Genomic DNA, 22358 nt, shown 5'->3' on the forward strand with positions numbered 1-22358 from the left:
GCCTTTGTAAGTTAGATCAGCTACGTTTGTTTTGGAATAATGAACAACAAGTTTTTTTAAAACGATAAACATAAAACAACAGTAATTTACATAGTATCCTTGTCAGTATCAGCGAAAATAAGTCAGCTTAAAGAAAGGTTAAAGAAACATTAACAATATCAAATTTTAAGTTTAAAATAATGAATAATTTTAAAACTTCAATCTTTTCTTAATCTGATGTAGCTTAAAAAATTCCGAGCAGTGGAAGTTTTTTTTTAAAATTAGAAATACTTTGATTGAATATAAAAAATATATTTTGCATTGTATAAATTCACTTTCTTCCACATCCTACATGTATTTGTTAAATTTAAACAATGTTTGTAAATCCCAGGCCTTGAAGATGATCTCAATAAAGATCGAAACGTTGGCACGATAAAGAAAATGTTTTTCTGAAACCTACATCACACCAGATCGCATCTCACGATTTCTGAATAATCATCTACTAACGGTCACTAATCACCACACATTTTTTAAAAAATTATTGAATCCGATTTTATACCTCCAGAAGAAGATATTATAACGTGTATGACAATTTTCATAACAATTTCTGTTCAAAACATTGTGACTTTTAGAGATATAAAATGAATTAATTTTATCTTATTTATTATTTATTGACAACTGTTTTTAGAAACTTCCATTGCTATCTGATGGCCCAACAACTTCCATTGCTATCAAACAAGCTTTTGGCTTTGGCACTATAAAAGTGAAGTAAAAATTAATGTAATTCTTGTCACACAGGAGGGCGTAACGTCCAACTACGCGTTGGGTGTCGCGGACGAGAGGTCATACTAGTATATCAACTTCTTTTAAACTATTCTCAATAAAAAAAGCTTTGAGCTACGCTGGTTCGAACCTAGGACCGCTAGCCTGGCGGCTTTGGTCCATCACTATCCGAGGAAATGGAAGACAAGATCATTGTTATTATTGGATTTACTATCATTAAAAATGAGCCTTAAAATCTTGTGGCGAGTTTCTACCCTGATAATCCAAAGTTGCAATTTGTCTATACGTGGCGTTGGCAAGCGTTTTTTGAAAAGGGATATCGTAAAAAATGAAATTCGGTGGACCAGGTTGAAATTTGTTTAGTAAGTTTTTTTAATATATAAAGGTTACTAATATGACCAATTCAATTGTTCCTTTTGAGACAATATTAGCATAGTGAAGTTCGAAGTTAGTAATTTAAAAAATAAACGTTGCTTTTAGATTAGAAAATGCCTTTTTTAAACATTTTTTATAAGAGTTTTTTCTTTTCATTCAGTGTATCTCAAAAGTATTCGTCAATTGAGGAAGTGTTGGACCTTAACGCCGTACCTGATAACAGATATAAAACTAAACTAAATTGTAGTTTGATTAATGTAACATTAAAACCGACAATAAGTCGTGGGTTCGAATCCTGCTCGTGACACTGACTTTTTTATCTCAACCTAAAAAAACCTTAAATAATTGAATGATATTAATTGGTCAAACGGACCACAAAAAATAGTGAATTGATCGTTACCTTTCATTTTGGTATCTATTCGAGCTCCACAGATTCGTAAATTCCACAATTATAACAACTTTAATTTAATTTTATGTTTATTATTGTCGGTTTTAATGTTATATTAATCAAACTACAATTTAGTTTAGTTTTATATCTGTTATCAGGTACGGCGTTATGGTCCAACACTTCCTCAACGCTTACCAGTCTTGCGGGTTTTGCCTATTCACAAAAATTGATAACGAATGTATCATTTGAAACAAAACCGAATTTTAATTATTAATATATTCTAATAATAATTAGATTATATTTTGTTAATAATATATTCATAATTCATAATAGACTTGTCATTCAGTAAGTAAATGTTGAAAATTAAATTTTCGCTGAAAAGGTATTGATAGTACAAAATCAACATAACTCAGTAGTTATTTCTGTTCTTTCTCTTTCTTAAACTCTCTCTTTTTTTTCTCTTTCTCTTTATAAATGGATAGTTTTATATCACCTGAAAAAGTATTACGAAATTGGCCCGTTCGTATGTTTAAAAGTCGGGATGAAAGGAAAAACCCCGTTGTAACGGAGAAGGGAGAAGGTCTGTAATTTATTAACACGAGACGTCCATTCTACGTCAATAAAAAATGAAATCGACGAGAAAATACGCCTGAAAAATTATACAACGACGTGTATCCTTTCTCCCTCCCTGATTCTTGATTTGATACCCGATCCCATAGCTGTTGAACTCCTTGTGCCCCTCGGGTCTAACTTTACGATGCTGTACGTGACCATTAACCGCAAACCCCGCCAAAAACTGATATTAATGTTCCGTCGTATCGTTCATTTTACTTTGACATCGTTTCCAGTTTTCATCGGGAAATATGTTAAAACCTAAGTCTTCTCGGATATTATTGTACCGATATTTCTACAATTTCTTTTGTTCTTTCTGGTAAAAAGGGGATTATTCTTCTGATTTTATCGTAGTTGAAAAGCAATTAAAAATCAAAACATTTAATCAATATTTATTATAGACGAAGGCTGAATGAATTTAAAACTTAATTAAGTTAGTTAAAGAAATACTTGGATGTAGATAATAAAATTACATTGATAGTTTGGTCATTTTTCAATAGTGTGTACGATCAATATCGGTGTGTATGAAGTGCCGTCCTATCTGGATAATTAATTATTAAACAGACCTGACAGGAGCTGTCGTGTACGAGGTCTTCAACCATTTAAACGCTACACGTCTCTGCCTGAGACATTGTTGGACCGGGTCAAAGAGTCCTTAGACATCAAAAGCTCTTTGCGCTATTGCGTGTAAAGTGTTAAATTAGCATAAATGTTTTATAGGCACATTTCATTATTTTCTTCCATATTTTAATATTTATTACAAACTGTACCTTATTTACATTTATTTAGAAATCGTGAGATGCGGTCTGGTGTGATGTAGGTTTCAGAAAAACATTTTCTTTATCGTGCCAACGTTTCGATCTTTATTGAGATCATCTTCAGGGCCTGGGATTTATGNTATACCAAACAGTTGTTTGTAAAAGTGATTGTCGTATGTAAAATATCCGTTAACACAGCAGTGTCGGATCATTGTTACGAACGTGTTCTTTGATAGTGTTGTGTGTGGTGTTATGTTGGGCCATTTATCTTTAATAATGTTCAGTGTTGTGTCTATTGGTATGTTGGTAAACAATGATGAAACATCTAGGGATATGGGAGAGTAGTGTGAGGGGATGTGGATATTATTAATTTTGATAATGAAATGAAATGAATCATTTACATTATATGTGTTATCTGTGATGTTGTTGAGTATGTTGGTTAGGTATTTTGTCATGTTATATGTGAGTGAGTTTACAAATGAAATTATGGGTCTTGGAGGGTGTTCGGGTTTATGTGTTTTTATTTACATTATGTAATGAGCTTGATTTATAATATTTACAAATGACAGGCCATGCGTCGTGAGGGGAGGTAACAACGATTTTTTTTAACCTTATCAAAAGATATTTTTTACTCAGAGTTTGTTGTTTTCAGCGATCCGTAGTTTACGAGCGTTCTACGCTCATCATCTGGTTGTTGTTGTATTCCCAATTATACGCGAGGACTAATCCTTATAAGCAGATCGTGAGGTCATCTCCTGTTCAGTCGATTGGTGGGATTATAGAAGTGTTTCTTTTGGATAAGGATTGAACAATTCGATTGGGATGAGAGGATAGTTTTCTGTTGAAAGTGGAAAATGTTTTGGGGATTATTTTTTGCACGAGATATATTTTGACGTCTTTGCGAAGGGTGATGCTGGAGAAGTATTACGGAGCATTTGCAACGGTTTTAATTGGACTGCATTCTTTAGATGTTCAAATATGTAACCGAGCCCCACAGTTGGTGTTTGTGTGTCAGTTTGGTTTTAGTATTGTAGATTTGTTTTTTGTCGAAACGGTAGATTTGCCCGCCAGGAGTCCGAAACGTTTGTTTAATTCCTGTCATTTTAATCGTGTGTGTTGGTTCCAGGTTTGTCTTGAGCCTAAATGGAATCCAATTTCATTATTAAATATAGTGGAAGACTACAAATCACAACTTTAATAAAAGACACCAACAATAAGAATAATAAATAGAAATATTAAAAAAAAAAAACACTGGAAAATTTATTGGGGAATAACATCCTAATAGGATAATTGAGCCGAGTCGTCTTTCTCTCTGTTTTGGAAGGCGTCCAAGCAATAATCCTGATGCTGGGTCAGAATGCTAGCATTATTATTTATCCCAGAACAATCAGTTTGCAACAATTGTTTAAAATATGGAAATTCAAATTATTCTTCCGTAAGAAATCGGGAGAGTGAATTTTCAAGGTGGGCGAAGGTCCATGGCCTCCTGCCAAAGTGTTTCGTTTTATAAGGCCTGACCGGAGTGGAGTTGGCAGAATGAATGCCAGAACACATTTAACTAACTGTTGATATCAACGCCTTCCTAGTTTAAGAGCAATTTTAGAACCGACATAAATAATACGGTCATAAGTATGTATCTTATACAAAACATAAAGCTATACAGACTGGATAATTTGCCATTTCCGTTTAAAATTACTAAATTCGTGTGATTATTTTATTTGGCACGTGAGAAAAAATGTTATTATGTTTAATTTTTATTTTTGCTTAATCGCTTGGATTGAGCCTATTCGATGTATGATCGCACAAATAGTCTGATGGTGTTTCTTATTGTTAATGAAAATAGGCTTTGATAATTTATGTGATGTTGAAATTAAATTGCTTTTGCTCCTTTTCATTAGAATCTTCTTATCTAGCCAGGTTTGTACAGTTCAACTGCAAGTTGAATTTTAGTCTTGAGAATTAACAGATGATAGCGGGTTTAACGGCCTGAGGGTTATCTCTTGCCAACCAACGCTGATGGTATTGTAAGGCCGAAATGCGCTTTGTCACGAACAAGCGAGAATAAACGGATCAGAAAATGTTAATTTCTAACATCCTAGACACGATCTGAAGAGAATGATTTAAATTTTTATAACATCGTTCAATTCCAAGTCATATTTTTTCGATTTAGTTAATCATATTAGGTTAAATAGAAAATCAGGATTATGTTAATTGGCAGGGATTTAACCCACAAATTTTCTTTTTTTTGCCATTTATCTTCATCTTGCGAGTAAAGTTCACCGAAAGCAATGCAATAAAACCCGAGGCGCCGGCTTTCGCTACCATGAGTCTGATAATGCTCTTTGACTTGGGAAGAACGGGCTTTTTTCGCCTTTACTTTCCGCCGGGTTCTGAACGCGACTCGGTTTTTCTTTTACGAGCATCCAGTCCGACGCCGGCCGGCTGAACTGTCTCCCAATTTGGCCCTCTGGGAAGAATTGAAAAGAAGAAAACAAACGCGGTTCTTCTGTCTGGCGTAGAATAAAAATGTAGACTTTATTGTAGGGTTGTTTTTTTATTTATCTGGACAATGGGACGTCGACGAGACCCGTCGACTGGGGTGGATGGCCCCCGTGCATGGTTGATTTTAATAAACATTTCTTTCATTTCGCTAAAGCCGACTTGCCCGACTAAAAGTGTAATTAATCTTTAAATAAGGTATTGGTTGAAATAAAAAAGTGAGTGTCACGAGCGGGATTCGAACCCACGACCTTCGGCTAAATACGACCTCCACCTCCAAGTCGATCGACGTCACGATAGCTCAAGTGGTAGAGGAGAGGCGTATTAGCCGAAGGTCGTGGGTTCGAATCCCGCTCGTGACACTGTCTTTTTTATCTCAACCAATACCTTACTTAAAGATTAATTAATTGAAAAGAATTTATTTAGTCAATCGGACCACGAATCTTAATAGATTTAAAAGTGTAATGTACATTATCAAACACTAACAGTTATTTACGTCTCTACAACCTTCAAACAAACGCAAAGAATTTGTTTTAATGGGGTCCAAAAATTGGGAATACAACTTGACATTTGGGGTGACAGGCACAAAGAAATTCAAGATAATGACAATCCGATAAATTGTAGGAGGATCTGGAATACCAAATTCAAGCATAGACTTCTCAATCGTAAATGTATCCCCAAACAAACAAAAGAAGTAGACGAACTCTAGTCGTGCATTCGGAGGACTCAGGGGACTCATGGGCCAATATACCAACCATTGGCAACTGAGAAAACACCTAAACAACATGGGTACATTCAATGATTTTACCAGCCGTATTATCTTTGAATTCAAAGCAACTTCTTACTATAGATATAACCTACCTTACAAAGAAGACCCAGAAAATGTAATAGCAGCAATGACAATCACTGATTTTCTACTTTTTTGCAAGAAAGATCGAGTCAGTTAAACTGAATATAGCGTTAGTGCAATAATTGATGCTGCAGATCGTGGGGAAAACCGCTTCCTTCTCATCCTTCATCATGATCATCATCATTACAATAACATTAGCTAAACCAGAATATTTATATTGAAGAAAATAATTTTTGAGGTAGGAGGAGGCTCAGAAATTCTAGGAAACATACATTTCAAATTATTAGTTAAAAAGTTATACTAATTAAAACGTAAAGAATAACAAAAATCCTTTTTCTTTTAGCCGTAATTAATTGTACCTCACTGAAATACCAAAATGAAAAAAATAGTATATGTGAAAAAAGGATTTTTGTAGGATGGAATATTTTTACGAACTTCGCTCATTAAGTATGAAACGACAATATTTTATTTGAAATTTTATGTTTTGCTTGGGTTGTTCACACCTAAAAGAAATTTTCAAGTCGTACCTTTATTTTTACAAAGGATGTAAAAAAACCTGGCTGGCCAGCGAAAAAACCTCTTTATATTTCTATCTAATTGCCTCAGATTCATAAAACGCTAACAATCCCTAATGTTATTTTGACTAATATACAATAACATCAATAATTCTGTATGTCACGTTGTATAATTCTTAAAATATGAAATTTTCATAACTTTATTTGATTTTTGAGAAAGAAGTTCCACAATCTATTTTATTAGCACGTTATTCCTCCACAGTCCGAACATGTGGTTGTTACTGCAGACATGCGTTTATTCTATCCAATGTTTTAAGACTTATCGGTTAAAGGTAAAAAATTTTTTTTCGGACCCGAAATTTGAATGAAAGTAGGCAATGTACGTTTGTTTCTTAATAATGGATCATTATTGACTAGTCTATCATTTTGAGTAATTAAATTAGTAACAGCTAGTTGATATAATTGGACAGCAATTAATTCTTCCCAACTGAATTATACTTGATGCAGACATTAATGAGTAAACATCTCCGATTGCAAGAATAGGAGAGGACGTTTGATCTCGTGAAATCTTAAGAAATAGTCCTTTTGAATCGGTAATAAACCTAGTATTGCCAATTGATATCTGAGACAAGTTTTGAAGAATTTGAGTGTTAATTTAATAAATATTTTGGCTTATACTATAATTAAAAATTCCTGGTTAAATGTAGACATTATTTCAAAAAAACAGATAATGCCTATGACTAAAATATAAACAAAAATATGTGGTGATTAGTGACCGTTAATCGATAGTTATTCACAAATCATGAGATGGGTCTGGTGTGATGTAGGTTTCAGAAAAACATTTTCTTTATCGTGCCAACGTTTCAATCTTTATTGAGATCATCTTCAGGGCTCAAAATGTTTGCCTTCAGTATAATTGTGCCATTCTTGCGTGTCGTGTTGACAGTGCCTAGAGTCACTCTCAACACAACACGCAAGAATGGCACAATTACACAGAAGACAAACACTTTGAGCCCTGAAGATGATCTCAATAAACATCGAAACGTTGGCACGATAATGTTTTTCTGAAACCTACATCACACCAGACCGCATCTCACCATTTCTGAATAATTATAAACAAAAAGAAATTTACTGTTTCAAAGGTGTTTTTATGAAGATATAATTGGGGAATAAATGGATGACTATGATAGTAAGTTTTGCTCTAATTTCACAAATCCAGAAATTATTTTAAGTTGCCAATATAATTATTTGACTTAAAAGATTACTACGTGAGATGCGGTCTGGTGTGACTGTTTAGAAAAACATTTTATTTATCGTGCCAACGCAAAGTGTTTGTTTTCTGTGTAGACGTGTCACTATTGTGTGTCGTGTTTAGGTCACTCTCAACACGACACACATTGAGCCCTGAAGATGATCTCAATAAAGATCGAAACGTTGGCACGATAAAGAAAACATTTTTCTAAACCTACTCCACTCTTCATCTCACTATCTCTAAATAATCATTAACTAACGATCACTAAACACCACACATTATAAGATTACATTAATATTATATTTTATGTAGATATTTAATAAAACCATAAAGAGTATGGTATAAAGTTAAAAAAAAAAGTTTCAAAGGTATTTAAAAAAAATTAAGATTTGAAGAATTCATAGGTTAACATTAAGTCAAAATTTGCCTTCTTTCGGAAATTCAGCAAGCTGATAATATAATTGTTAATATCCTATATCTAAAAGAGAAACAAATAGACTACAGTTTTAAAGGTATATTTTCATGGAAAAACAGCGAGTTTCGGCGTATCCTTAGATGATCATAATAGTCAATCTGTGTTTCTGCTTGAACTTAGTTTCAAGCATTTGAAATATATATTTTATTGAACAGTAAAAAATTTATTATAATGCAATATTTTCCATCTACACATTGAAATATTTTATGTTGACAGTGATATTCCAAAGGTCCAAAGTTTAATAAAGATTTTAATTATAAAGAACACTGAACATTTTGTTTGTCTAGTATATAGTTCGAAGTTCCAAGGGTTTCATATTATGGAAAAATAGGGAAATTCCATAGATGAGTATGATAGAATAGAGCTTTCTTTTTAGGAATAAATAGTTTTTGGCGATTTTTCAAATATTTATTTTACTGGATGCTGAACTTAGGCCGATTTGTTACGTTTAAACATTCCATGTCTTTTCTATGTCGGCATTAATATTCTCAAAATTAAAAGTTTAATAAAAACTTAAATTAAAAAATACATTGGAAACATGGCTAGTAAATCAACAAACGAACATTTGTTAATACAGCGAGATTTGGCGAATCCATTGATGATTATGATAATTAGGCTATGCTTTGTCTTGCAGGAATGAATCGTTTACAGCATTTGTTAAAAAAAATAATTCACTAAACTGCGAAACTGTTATACTTCTAATTTAAGTAATTTCTTTAATTTAAGAATTAAAATTTACGGTTTTATGATGACAGTATAATTTTAAGTTCCATCACTACATTGGCGCATCCGCAGATTATGATTACGAAATTAAGTTGTACAGTAAATTTATATAAGAATTCGTAATTTTTGTTTCATAATGTTAAATAAAACTGTGTTCATTTTTAGAATAGATCTACTGATGAATGGAAAAACTAAAAATTTTCTTCCCTAATTTTATTTATTTTACCGATTTTTCTTACATTCGCGATTGCTTTCTGTCCTAGATCGCGTCCTTAATTAGATTTTTGGGGTTATTGTCGTTCTCGGCCGTAGCCGGCGATATTAAACTAATAAATTGCAAACTAAATATACTCAACAATGTTATAATGCTCTCTTAACGTCTGGGGATATAAACGGATATCCTGTCGGGTAATATCGGCATCGTTGTTTACCATGTGGGATGTATTTAAAGGGCCGGGGCTTTCCTCATAACATTTATAAAACACTATTATAAATCTCTCTCAGTATAACATATCCCTTCATTAATTTTGTGGATCCTTTCTCCCTCTTTCTTGTACAGATGAAAAGTCGTGTTTTTTGTAGTACAACAATTCTATTTCTTTATTTATTTTCCTGTTTTGTTATTATGAATAAACCTTTTATTCTTGATTAATGGTATGTTAAATCTTGTGATACCTCAATCGTTGCAGAGTATTGTTCTTAATTGATATGTAGTATTGTATATTTTTCTTTATTTATTGCTGAGTCCTTCTTAATGGCAATGAGATGTTTAATTTTTAGAATACATCCAGATGGTTTTTTTTTCATTAGTAGACCTTTTTGACACTGTCACCAAGTTAGCTACGAGGCTGCTTTCTAAACACGTACTCTGGTATTACTATTGTTCTACTTTTATCTACCACTTCTTTAGCCATGGTAGATTACAGGAAATGAACGGGCTTATGAATGGACAAGTATCGTTTGCAAATATGAACAGAGAAGTATTAGGATGACAAGGTTTGTCGGCTTTTGTTAAGTGAACGGTAGGACTAAGTGTGTGGTGATTAGTTCCCGTTAGTCGATAATTATTCGGAAATCGTGAGATGTGGTCTGGTGTGATGTAGGTTTCAGAAAAACACTTTCTTTATGCGTTTCGATCTTTATTGAGATCATTTTACCTCAAACAAGCCGACTGCTTATACAAAAATGTCTTTTCTGTACCGACTTCCTTCCCCACCCCTTCGAAATCCAACGTATATAAATATAAAACAGCAATATCTCACTGGCACTCTCAACACGACACGCGAGAATGTCATAATTACGCTGAAAACAAGTGAGTGAGTAGAAATACTTTGATTGAATATAAAAAATATTTTTTGCATTTTATAATTTCTCTTTTTTCCACATCCTACATGTATTTGTTAAATGTAACCAATGTTTGTAAATCCCAGGCCCTGAAGATGATCTCAATAAAGATCGAAACGTGGCACGGTAAAGAAAATGTTTTTCTGAAACCTACATCACACCAGACCGCATCTCACGATTTCTGAATAATCACCGACTAACGATCACTAATCACCACACACGATTATTTTATGTTAAAAACAAGTGAATTTATTACGAGAGTAAACTATTTTTATAATTAATTTTATGTTTTGAAGGCATTTTATTTGAAACATGAAATTTTTAAGATTAATTTGTCTTATTTAAAATTTTCGTTTGTGTTAGAAAACAGTTACGTGTGATTTTTTAAGTAAAAAGGTAAATTTACTTTAGTTTGATATTTAATTTTATATAATTTTTAATTGTATTTGTAATTAATTTTTAATGATATTTTAAAAGCCGAATTATTTTTTTATTTAAAAAATTGCAATATATAGTAAATTCACTAATTTCGTGGTCCGCTTGACCAATTAATGTATTACAATTAATTAAGGTTTTTTGTTGAGATAAAAAAAGTCAATGGCACGAGCGGGATTCGAACCCACGATCTTCGGCTTGATACGCCGCTGCTCTACGGGAAGTTAGTGTCCGAGTGGATCCAGTTCGAATCCCGCTCGTGCCATTGACTTTTTTTATCTCAACTAACAACCTTAATTAATTGCAATATATAGTAATTTATTTTCTTTACATGCTTATATTTCATCCCGCCTTGTTTTTGAAGTTTACCTTTTACCTTCAATTTGTTAATGATTCAAAGAAATGTGTAATTTAAATAAAAAAAAAAGGTTAATTTGAGATCAAAAATGGCTAATTTGGAAGAGCCGTATACGTGTCATAAGAGGATTTTTATAATTTATAAAAGGCCTGAATAGCCAATTATCAACAAGTTTGAAAATTTCTGTATACTTTTTATAAATAAAAATGATCTTAAAAAGTTTGGTTAGACCTGTCTTTAGTGATCCTTAATTCTTGATCAATCAAACCAGGTTAACCTTTTGTGTTACTGTCACAATGATAAAAACAAATGCATTTAGATGAATATATTTTTCTATCTAACAGATCTACAATAAGTCTAATTTTTCAACAATTTAGCTTTCCTTTTCCTATTTATCCCCGTCTATATAATCTGAAAGGATAATCTGGCCGAACTATTACCAACGTTTTTTCCCTTCGTCGGCTATTTCACCTCAAAGACGCCGACTGCTTATACAAAAATGCCTTTCCATCCCTACTTCCTTCCCCACCCATTCAAAATCCAACATATATCACATAAAACAGCAATATCTCAGTGGCACTCTCAACACGACACTCAAGAATGGCACACTTACGCAGAAAACAAACACTTTGAGTGAGTAAAAATACTTTGATTGAATATAAAAAATATTTTTTGCATTGTAAAAATTAACTTTTTTCCACATCCTACATGTATTTGTTAAATTTAAACAATGTTTACAAATAACATTGTTTGTAATTGTTATATGTAAACATTGTTTACATATAACAATTACATTTTGGATATAAACAATGTTTGTAAATCCCAGGCCCTGAAGATGATCTCAATAAAGATCGAAACGTTGGCACGATAAAGAAAATGTTTTTCTGAAACCTACGTCACACCATACCGCATCTCACGATTTCCGAATAAAGATAGGACCAAGGAACTACTAGGGGGAGTCCGGCTCGGATAAGATGGATGGGTGACTGGGAAGGTACCCCGAAGTAAAGAGTAGGACCAAGAATACTACTTTACAATACTAATCGTATATTTCCCTGAAGAAAAGGGTAGGACCAGGCTAGTACCTTGGGAATTGTTACCCCCAGAAGTAAGGTTCGGCAATGTTGGACTTTAGGATGACCTAAGAGAAACCAGTCGGGTAGATGCGGTATCCCAGTTGCTCGTTTGATTGCTTGTAATTGATCCAGGACAGGGATTACAAACAAATAAGAAAAATTCATCTAAAGTATTAGGAAATTGTGTATGAGGTCATTTATTGATTCGGCATTTTTAGTAAATTGGTTTCTAGAGCAAATAAAAGGAAGTTAGTTGGTTTATTAAAAATGAACAATGACTGACTTCAAATTCATTCAGGGATTCACCAACAAAAGGTACAATTAATTAACAAAATATATAAGTGAATGAAATTTGTTTTTACGTCAGCTTTTATATAGAAGTTTAATCTGATATAAGAATCGGATAATAGAAAAATAATATTTTCTTTGATTGATCTGTACAACATGCTTCATTGGTGTTTTCCATGTCTTATAATAGCGATTTGTCAGTGTGTATATTTCTTCTTCTTTTTGTCAATAGCTTTGGGGGTCATCACGAGTAATCTGTGTCGGTATGTCAAGCCGACGGCGAAACCACTCAGAGTTAAAAGGTCAATATTGATCAGAAACCCTACATCTAGTTTCAGAATCGGATCGGCTAACGTACTTGAAAACCGTCCTTGTATTTACACGCGGAACTGGACCGAGTTGATTTGTCAGATTTGTCGAATTCTCACTGTTCAGAAGCCTTCGGATTTAAGAAAAAGTTAATTGATCTTTGTGTTTAATTTTTAAAGCTGCGATTAACTTAATTTATTTAGTTTAGAAGTAACTTAAAGTTTAAAAAATCTGGTAAAATGATGTGTATTCACGAATAATAAAAATATTGATCGATAAGTTTTGTAATAATGATCATAGTAATGATAACGTGGACACTATGAAGTAGGAGTTTAGTATTCCCCAATCACTCCAGCCTTATCACTTATTGGACTTTTCCTACATTTTGGTTCAGTTTCACTAATCCGATCTTTCTTTCAGCATGAAGTAGAATGTCATTTCAAGCATTATAGCATTTATTAAAAGTATTTCAGCTTAACGATGCAATAATTTTTCACAGGCCATAACCTCCTAACCTAGCACCAAGAAAAAATAAATTCACCAAAATTTGTGGATTATAATAGTTCGTCGTTTATCCTTTTTTGTACTCCTACAAGTACCGTTTGAGGTTGTGACCAATGGACTGGTACTCTTCCAGAAAGCTTCCTACCTACTAGTACTATGTAAAAAAAGTGTTGTAAAATTATGATGATATGTACATTTTTGAGCTGTATATAGAAAAAAAATTCTCCATGGAAAAAAGGCCCACTTTAGACTGATTGTGCATGCGCACTTCCATTTACGTTTCTCAAAACGCGTAATCAGTGTAGCATATGCGCGTGCGCTCGGGTTTTTAGTGGGCAATTTTTCAAATCCGAGTACATTAACCGTAATTTGAGTTGGAACGTGCGGTTTTTTCTCATAACAGGTTTTTCAACTTTTTATCGAGTCTGTAAAAGCTAACTTATCCTTGTATATTTGTTTATAATGGATGTAGGATTGACAGTGTTTGTTAGGCAGATGATGGGGTTACTTTCATTATTTCTTTGATGCATAGATTTCCTAATGATGTGTGCTGCGCATTTTCGGTAGGTTTTTTGAGCTTTAGTACACCAGATTAATGAGCCATGGAATAGGTCTTTTTTATATCAAATTTTTCTTTTGGTTACGATATGCTGTATGTGAGGGATCTAGATTAATTTCTTGTGGAAGATAATTCATAGTTTAACCTCATTTTTTAGGTTGACGTAGGTTTTAGAACAACATTTTCTTTATCAAAACAAACACTTTGAGGGGGTACAAATACTTTGATTGAATCTAAAATTTCTAGCATTGCATAAATTCATTTTATTCATATCCTACATGTGTTTGTAAAATTTAAGCAATGTTTGTAAATCCCAGGCCCTGAAGATGATCTCAATAAAGATCGAAACGTTGGCACGATAAAGAAAATGTTTTTCTAAAACGTACAACACAAAAGACCGCATCTCATGATCTCCAAACAATCATTAACTAGCGATCACTAAACACATTTCATTTTTTTAATCAAAACTATGAGGGACTGAAAAATAGTTTAAATAAGGGGTAATCAGAGCTATACAGATATCACTTAATTATTTAATTTTAGTTAGAAAAAATTTCGAATGTTTTCGATTAGAATGGACTACAAATGGTTTGACTGTACTGGACAATAATAATTGATTTTATTTTATTGCGTTATCTGACTTTGTTGGGGTGTGGAGGATAAATGTTTTATTAATAAAAAGTTAGTTTTCATTAAAGTACGCTTAACCCTTTGACATGTGTAGTTACTTATTTTCAATTACCATGTGCGATGACTTTGAAGTGAACGCATGCAATATTAAACATCGTGGTTCCCCTGCGGTGGTAGTTTTCCTGACAGGGGTACGTGAAAGTTTTAAAGCGGTCCGGAAATTCAAAAGATAGCATATACTTGAGCATAAACGCTAGGTGACAACACTACAAAGAAATGGTTAAAAATATGGTTAAACTATCGAGACCGGGCGTACCTTCTCTTTCTTAACCTAACGTAGCTTCCGACATCCCAATCCCTTGTCGTCGTGTGTCGTGAAATTTTTAGAATGCCGTGATTTTTCATCTTACCTGAAAGCAGAAAGAAAATATGTAATTAACAAATTAATAAAACTTTGCTGTGTACTAGAACGAAATTAATAAAAAGCAATATTTTATCATTATTAAAACGTTTTTTCCGCAAGGCCTTGGGAGTAAATTATTTCAGCCATTTTTTAATAAAGTCGATCGACTTTATTCGTGTAGTTTTACAAAATAATACAACCATCGCTGCGAAGTGTTATTACGGCACATAAATTTCAACCGGAAATTGCACCTAGTCCACAAGCCAGGGTGCGATATGGTTTTATATGGCCGGTAAACAGTTTGGAGTCGTGCAGAAGAACTTTTACAAGGTTTTCCTTCATGTTTTTTTCCCCAAGAAAAGCCGGTTGTTCAGTGCGCAAACACGCAACGACAACTTTGTTAACTAGCAACGTCTGCGACTATTTTTTGTCAAGGCGTATAAAATGTAGGCATGAGAACCAAAAGAGTAGATCCATTCGATTTCGCGAAAAGGTGGAGCGTGAAAAAGAAGGGAGAAGTGCTAACGATGATGAAATATTCATAATGCTGCATAACTTTAATCGATTTATCATTCAAACCCCATTTTTAATTCAATTAAAACGTCACATGCCATCAAAATTGTTATATTGACTTATTTATATATATATAGCGTAGTGGTAGATGTTGACCTTAAGGTTTTCAACTAACTATTTAAAAAACCTAGCAATTACAGGTTAGATAAGGTTGGGTCCCAGACGAGTTAGGTTACACATATTCATGAATGTTTTCCGCGACAACAATATGCGAGTGATAGTTTTATCTACGAAGATGCCCAGTCCCTCTCTCTCTCTCTCCCCCCTCACTCCCTCTCTTTCTATTTCTCCCTCTCTCCCTCTCTAGCTCTCTTTCTTTATCTTTCTCTCTCTCTGTCCCTCTCTCTCTTTCTTTTTCAGTCTCCCTCTCTCCCCCCATCTCTCTCTCTCTCTTTCTCCCTCCCTCTATATATCTCTCCTTCTGTCCCACCCCCTCTCTCTCTCTCTCGCTCTCTTTCTCTCTCTCACCTCCCTCCCTCTCTCTCTCTTTCTCTCTCTCTCTCTTCCTCTCTTGCTCTCTCTCTCTCTTTCTCTCTCGCTCTCTCTCCCTCTCTAGCTCTCTTTATTTCTCTCTCTCTCTCTCTCTCTCTCTTCCTCTCTTGCTCTCTCTCTCTCTTTCTCTCTCGCTCTCTCTCTTTCTCTCTCCCTCTCTAGCTCTCTTTATTTCTCTCTCTCTCTTTCTCCCTCCCTTTATATATCTCTCCTTCTGTCCCCCCTCTCTCTCTCGCTCTCTCTTTCTCTTTCTCTCCCTCCCTCTGTCGCTCCCTCTCTCTCTCTCTCTCTTCCCTCCTCTCTCTTTCTCTCTTTTTCGCTCTCCCTTGCTCTCTCTCTCTCTCGCTCTCTCTTACTCTCCCTCTCTTTCTCTCTCTCTCTCTCTCTCTCTCTCTCTTGCCCTTCCTCTTTCTCTCTCCCTCTCTCTCTTCTTTCTCTCTTTCCCTTTCTAGCTCTCTCCCACTCACACTCACATACACATATACACGCAATGTTTTACGCTGTATTTTGATCTTCTTATCGCAAAAATCGTGATTAAGTCTTCGCTAGGCTTTAAAAGTGCTTTAATTGTACCTCTTTACTTTTATAACAAACCAAATAATTAGTTTATGTAAATAAGATATTTTTTTGCAATTTGATATATCATATAGTAGTCATTTGAAAGTAAACGATATTTTGTGTCTATTTAAAAGTCACCACCTCGGTTTTAAAGTTTTTTTAGCTGAATGTAAGAATTTCATTGCTTTTTAGAGTTAAATAAAATAATAAAATTTCATATTTATGCCATTCATATGTATTTTCAAACTTTCTGAGCATGTTTATAGATTGAACAATGACTTCTGTCTACCACATTTAACTATCAATGAGAGTTCCAGATTAGATCGATGTGGATAGATTTGCCGAACGGATATTCAACATTTGCCCTTATGAAATTTAAATTGATATTTGCGCAGAGATCACTATTCCTTGTTTGTTTATCACAAAGGAAAATCTGGGAATCAGAACGGGGTGAAGGAGTGTTAAATTAATGGAGATTCGAGATATTATTGATGCCCTTTTGGGTGCGTAGATTATGTAGAAGTTAGGTCGGCTTAGCGCTGCTCCAGGCCTCGGGCTTTGTGGGGACTGTATAAATTATTAATGAGTGTTCGCAGAAGAATCTTCCTCGAAGATGGCTCTTCTAGAATTTATTGTTCAAGTTGCTACTCTTCTGATTGTGTCTCATTTTAAAAAGTTTCAACGGGCTCGTAACCGGGTTCTCGGCTGCCGGCTGCCTCGAACTTGTTAAAACCTTTTCGGAAGAGCATCCTCTCCATTCAAACTTAAATTTTCTATCCCTTCTGACTGCTGAGCGAAAAGAACTAGTTCAGCCTGCTCTAGTAGACATAAGTACCAATAAAATATAAAAAAAGTTAATCACTGAAGTGAACAAATATAATTCTAAACAATAATTTAATTTTTTGTTTAATTTGTAAGAAATAATTATTCTTTGCTTGTTGGAAGGAGATTTTCTCTGTAATGTTCATAATTTTAACTTCTAATGTAAACATTTTCTTTTATAATTATTCTAAAATTAATAGTACTGTCTGAAGAAACATAAACCAATAATTTCTCGTTAGTTTAAATTATAATAAATGTTTCTAAGTTGAAAATATTTACAGTGTCCACGAATAATCATGAGCCTTTTCCGATTGGCAGGTTAATCTTTCATATTGCTCGGCTATTCTACTTCACACATCACATAGAGCTCCGGTAGTCCTTGCTACAAAATCCCATTTCAGTTTTTTTTTCTAGTCCAGGATTCATCTCATCGACCCGGATAGTCAGCTAACTTCAGGTTTGCTAGGCGATCACAATTTATTTTTCTGGCTTGGAAAGAAGATGCTTTACATTTTACGGTTAGTACATTTTTTTTCTTACAGTGCGACTTTTGACTATTCCTTACGTAATATCGATATAGATTTTTGTGTTGCATGTGCTATTCTATTTCAAACGGTTTTAGTTACGTCAAATGATTTCTCGTAGGGGGTGAAACAGTTGAATAGTAAATTTATATTCTATTGATCGCTGTTCTTTTTCTAGTGCAACCTTGTATAGATTAAAAGGGATATTTTTTAAGGTATCCAACATTTTAGCAGAAAAATAATTGATTAAATTATGATCACAGTGAGTGTGATAAGTTTAATTTTTAATAATAAAGAAAGGTTTTAATATAAAATCTAGGTGCAAAATTTTCAAAATTGTTTTAATAAACTTGTAGAATTTGAAACAGTCCAGCTGTAAGAATGTATTCAAACGATTTGGAAAATTCTTTCAATTAATTATTCTTTTTATGCAAGGTCGTTGGTTGAGATGAAAAAGTTATTGTCAGGAGCGGGATTCGAACCCACGATCTTCGGCTGGGTTTGAATCCCGCTCGTGACACTGACATTTTCATCTCATCCAAGACCTTATATAAAAGGAATAATTAATTGAAAGAAATAATTTGGTCAATTAGACCACTAAACATGATGGATTGATATGGAAAATATTGAACTTAATTTTGCTTAGCGTAGTCTAGGGACTTGATTAAAAAGAATACTACCGTACTGATTTCATTTATAATTAATCTGGCTTAGAGAAAGCCTTTGGTGATTACGATTGAAATTAAATTAAATTTTCTTTGCGCTGTGACAAAGTCGAAATGTTGATTACAAAAAAAAAAGATTTGTCAATTTTGAATGGTTGGTTTCAATATTGGAACATTATCAAGTTTGATCGTGGAAACGTTTTATGAAAATTGAAAGTCGGTGATAATCTCTTAAATGTGGCAAAGATTTTTCAGAGGAACACCGAAGAAATCCAATTGATCATCAAATTGTCGGAAACGACGTTCAAATCGTCATGTGTAATACACGTTTCTGGCCAATTAGAATTCCGGTTTAGCCGGATCAGGAGCGTTTTTTTAGTAAGAATTTCCGATAATAAAAAAGAAAAAGGGGGCAAATAATCCTTCTTATAAGCGTGGATCTTTCACTTCCCTCCAATCCTCTTTTCGAGGCTTTTAATCGGCTTTCCGCCCCGGTCCATCTTCAAAATCAGTATCTTTCACTCTTCCTGCGAAATCTTTTCTTCCTGCGATGATAGATACATTCTCGTCTTTATAATTCGTTTGTTAATATATGATAAATATGCTATTAACAACATCCTTTCATGCACTGCTTGACTCACGTTCACAAACGCTTAATTTTTAACTTAAATTTTTAATATATCGAGTATTAAACGTAATCGTTCAACTAGTAAGAAGATATGAGATTTGTGCAATTTATCTTGGCCCTGTCTGTGAGTGAACATGTTGCCGGAAATTTGACCTCCAAAGTCACTATTTTCGCGCTACGCTTTAAAACGCTTTTATAAAAGTATTAATGGCTACTAAATTTTAGATATATATTGACTTGAACCCATATCCAACATCTCCGGAGAATAATTTCTACTATCTGTGCGCTAATTATTAACCTTTTTAACATAAATAATCTCGGTACTCCAGGCTATATATATGTATATGTATATGTGTATGTGTATGTATATGTATAATGTATAATGTATGTGTATGTGTATATGTATATATATGTATACTTTATATATAGTCATATACTTTATATACATATTGGATCAGAAATTTTCTTTTTGTGATCCCAGACTAATTAACATTAAAATTATACCCGAAAACAGCAATTAAAACCATTAAAAACTGTTTAAACATTAACTGTAATGTTAATTAGTCTGTGATCACAAAAAAAAGCAAAAAAAAACAGTACCTTCATTATGTTTTCGTTCCTTTTTTGGAATTTTGGCTCCTCGTGTCCTATATGATGTATATAAATTCATTTTTCTTGAGGATGCCCTGAGCATGGCGATATAAGTCGACGATAGCTTGGTTGAACCCGGAAGTTGTTCCTTTTTCTTTTTATTTCATCCCTCATTTGACCTCCCGAAGATCAAACTCGTAACGATATTTGCTGCAGGTCGATAACGTCAATTTCATATTCCACTTCGCTAAAGAAAAGTAAAAAAAAATTTCTGATCCAATGTCAATTGTGGTAGTAATATATATATATATATATATATATATATATATATATATATATATTACTGTTAGGATGGGTGGGTTGAACCAGACTAGATAAAAGCGACACTTCCTAGTGCTGGTTATTACCATTTGGTGAAAAGAAATAAATATTTTCTCTATCAACCGGCTCTTGTAAACGAATCGGCAAATTTCATCAAATTATGTAGCCGAGTCGATCAATTAATCGAGCTAACGGGGGGGGGGTGAAACGGTCCGATGAATTATTCAAAAGAAATCGAGTCTCTAAGGCAATGCCGAATAATTCTTAGGTGGTCCCATTTCACCCACAATATTCTTCCGACATTGTGCCTTTCAATTCTCATTTTTTCCCTTCAGTTAATTATTATAAAAAAATACATATTAAGTTTGAAAAGTTTGTAGTACGATTGAATTACATAATTTCTTGTAAAATCCCAAAGGTTTTATACACTCAAAGGCAAAAACTGGACACAGGACTTTTTATATATTATACATATTGTTTATTTCTAAACTATATGACTTTTATCGTTATAATAATTACAACACACTTATATTAATGTAAGCCAAATTATACGAGATCAGAAATCCATGAATTTTAATGCAAATATTAAATTATGATGGTTTGAAAGAAAATTCACCAAATCATCGGAAAATAATTGGCAGTTGTTTAATACTGACATATTAAAATTTAACTAACACTTTTTTTAACCTACTTCGGCTCGTAATGCGTTATTCTGACCAAAACAAGGTAATACATTGTTAGTTAAATTTATTATATTACTAAATGATTTTGTGGTGTTTTGGTAAATGTATAGTGGTCTATTGACCAAAATACTTCTTTCAATTAATTAATCTTTTTATGTAAGTTTTTCATTTCAACCAAGACCTTACATATGTAAGCGTGTCTCTTTTGTTTTGGGCCCAATCCTGAATTCGGAAAACCGAAAACAAGGTCCCAGAGGTTTTATACGATCGGACCTGACTACATAAATTTAAGTTAATGATCAGGCACCTTTTTGTGATGTATGAAATTCCAATATTCAATTCAAACCAAAATAAATACGAGACCAAAACATTAATTAAATTTAAATCTTTTATTATAATTTATTTCCAAATAAGATTACAATTTCTTTTATTAATTATTATTTTTAATTTAAAGAATATTTTATTCTATAATAAAACCTATTTCAGAATCTACAATCATTAATTTTAAAATCGAATTTAATTCTTGTTTTATAAAGAAAAGTAAAAGTAAAGGAAATTATTATTAAATTTTTACCACCAATTAGAAAATACAATTAATATTTTAACATAACTTTTAAAATCAAATGTTATCTTTTTTAGTTTTCTTTATAAAAATATATTTTTGTTACAATCCTTTTTAATTAAAATCCAATTATTATTTTTTGTTTTGACGTCAAAATATAAAATTTACTCACTTGAATTGTGTGCACACCAAATTTTCTTAATTACAAATAAACAGCTCTTAACCCACGGAGGACAGAAAGGGAATTGTGTTTTTTGACTGAAAAAATAGCCCTTTCCTAGCCCCTACTCCTTTCACTGTCAGATGTGTTTGGAGGGGCATGACGGTACATTCAAATTGAAACGTGACACATAAAAAGATTAATTAATTGAAACAAGAAATTTGGTCATTCTGACTGCTAAATATAATGGGTAGGGTTTATATTATAAAAAAGGAAAAAATCTGGAAATAGCAATTTTCTCAAAATTAGTGCCGCTTTAGTAGGGGTGTAGTCTCACCATCAATATTATAAGGCACTTCCCGTATAAGTAGAAAGGTGATATTTGGTACAAAGGTAGGTCTTATATTGAAAAAAAGGTAAACATCTGCAATATTGTAAGAATATATACAAACGATATGGAAAATTCTTTCAATTAATTATTCTTTTTATGTAAGGCCTTTGGTTGAGATGAAAAAGTTAGTGTCACGAGCGGGATTCGAACCCACGACCTTCTGTTCAACACGCCGCTGCTGTATCGTGACTTCGATGCACTTGGACACCCCACCTCAATCTACATTGATGCGTATTGAGCCGAAGGTCGTGAGCTGAATCCCGCAAGGGGCAC

General features: G+C 33.3%; 1 protein-coding gene across 1 annotated transcript in view; it reads right to left on the minus strand.

Annotated features, from left to right (window-relative positions):
• The window catches only part of LOC106664207 (leukocyte antigen CD37-like), a 96926-nt gene extending 81807 nt beyond the window's left edge, over positions 1-15119 (minus strand). The window contains exon 1 of the mRNA XM_024228024.1: positions 15029-15119. The gene's annotated coding sequence lies outside the window, so the exon portion shown is untranslated. The remainder of the gene's footprint in view (positions 1-15028) is intronic.
• Between the last annotated feature and the right edge of the window lie 7239 nt (positions 15120-22358).

Source organism: Cimex lectularius, unplaced genomic scaffold (genome assembly GCF_000648675.2).
Source record: "Cimex lectularius strain Harlan isolate CLEC.00 unplaced genomic scaffold, Clec_2.1 scaffold190, whole genome shotgun sequence".
Taxonomy (NCBI): Eukaryota; Metazoa; Arthropoda; class Insecta; order Hemiptera; family Cimicidae; genus Cimex; species Cimex lectularius.